This window comes from Peromyscus maniculatus, chromosome 7 (genome assembly GCF_049852395.1).
Source record: "Peromyscus maniculatus bairdii isolate BWxNUB_F1_BW_parent chromosome 7, HU_Pman_BW_mat_3.1, whole genome shotgun sequence".
In the NCBI taxonomy this organism is placed as follows: domain Eukaryota; kingdom Metazoa; phylum Chordata; class Mammalia; order Rodentia; family Cricetidae; genus Peromyscus; species Peromyscus maniculatus.
In genome coordinates this window covers 104,102,905-104,104,630 of record NC_134858.1, presented here as the reverse complement: position 1 = coordinate 104,104,630, position 1,726 = coordinate 104,102,905, and the positions used below count along the sequence as shown (strand labels likewise).

The following is a 1,726-nucleotide window of genomic DNA, read 5'->3' as shown; positions in this document are numbered from 1 at the left end:
GACTTCTTTAGGGCAAAAATGCTTTGGGCCAGCAGAAAAAAAAGCATTATTCTTTAAGGTAAAAATTTTAAAGTTAACATAACTAAATGTAGTATAACATATGGTGATATAAGTGGGTGTAGCCTCTTACCCCCCTTTTTAATTTTTCAAAATTTGTCAATTAAGTATTTGATGGTGTTTTATAATAGCTTTACCCTGTGTATAGAAAGGGATTTTAGTAACATGATTGATAATAAAATTTCTTAAATTACTTTTAGCTCAAGCAGAACCATTATTAATATCCAGTTGTAATGAGAGTCCTAGGAAGGACATGTATCAAGTTATTAGACAAAGTCAAGCAATAGATGAGATATAATAGTATTTTCTGGAGTTTTCAGGGTCTTGTGTCATGCCTGGGATTGTGTTTTGCAGCTGACTAGTTAGGGAGAGGCATTATGTATGCCTGTAGTGACTAGTTAGTTAGGGAGAGGCATTATGTATATTTGTAGTGACTTTAGCACAAATAGCAGAGTCAGTCAAAATATTAATGGATGAGAAACAGCTAATCAAAGCTGATTGATTAGAGCAAGCTTAGACTTTTGAGCTATATCACCTGGGATGGGTATAATCTTCTAGGAACATGTGGAATTTGTATATAGAATATATGTTCCTTGTCCTTTTAAAGAGTCATCTATAAAAGCATTAAAAACAATTTCTATTAGATTTTAAAATTCTAACTTTATAGAATTTTTAGATGTAATACCATGTTGCTTGATACTATTGTCTTTATGTCAAATGAAAAATTGGTGAGTTTTTTTTTAATTTAAGAAATTTATTTATTCTTTTTTTTTTTTTTTTTTTTTTTTAAAGTTTGAGAACATTAGAGATTTTTAATGGTTTTATCACGACTCCACCAAGCTCCCGTCCCACAGGCCCCGGCAAAATCCCAGCCTCGCGCAGGATGGGAAAATCCTCAAAAATCAAAATATTTACACACGGAGTGCACAGGGGTCGGTAACTAAAAGATGAAAAAAACAGTGGTTAGATGCCACGAAGTAGGTGGCAATGCCTTAACCGTATGTGTGTTGTTAGGCCCAAGGGCCTCTTCCATCCTTGTCAAGGGGAGTGCTAACCTTCTCTCCTTTCATACAACACGAAATTTATTTATTCTATGTGTTTTTCACATCATGTATCTTGGTCCCATTCATTCCCTGTCCCTTTGTATCCACCCTCCACCCCTGCACCCCCACCTCCAATAAAACAAAACTCAAGAGAAAAAAAGGAAGAAAATAAAATGAGAAAAATAAAAAAGGGGAAGGAATTAAAAAATCTCATCATGGAAGCTGCAGTGAGACCCAACAAGTCATGTCGTTTATCCCTTTGTCCATACATCTCTTCTTGCAAGTGTTCATTGCAAAGAGTGGTCTGGTAAGAGGCCCCTGGTCTCCACTACACGTTCTTTGCTGGGCCCCCTCTAGGACTCTTCCTGGACATCCCGCTGCTGCCCTGTGTTGTACAGATCCCACAGCTTTGGGTCTGCAGGTCAGGTCCCTTCATGTGCTCTGGAGATCATAGATGGGGTGGATGTTGGGGCAGGCCAAGTCATAACCCTGGGTCTAGGCCTGGACAGCTGTAGGGTTGGTCTGCCAGATGGGAAATGGAGACAACTCTCCCATGGTCACATTGGGAAGAGAGGGACAAAGGGATCCAGCGGCCACCCCACCACCCTATCATCTCTGGGGTCTTG

General features: G+C 39.0%; 1 non-coding gene across 1 annotated transcript; it reads right to left on the bottom strand.

Moving 5' to 3' along the window:
- Nucleotides 1-1,008: 1,008 nt before the first annotated feature.
- Nucleotides 1,009-1,134, bottom strand: LOC121831244 (U6atac minor spliceosomal RNA). The gene has a single exon (XR_006074619.2). It is a non-coding gene; the product is annotated as a U6atac minor spliceosomal RNA (small nuclear RNA).
- Nucleotides 1,135-1,726: the final 592 nt, after the last annotated feature.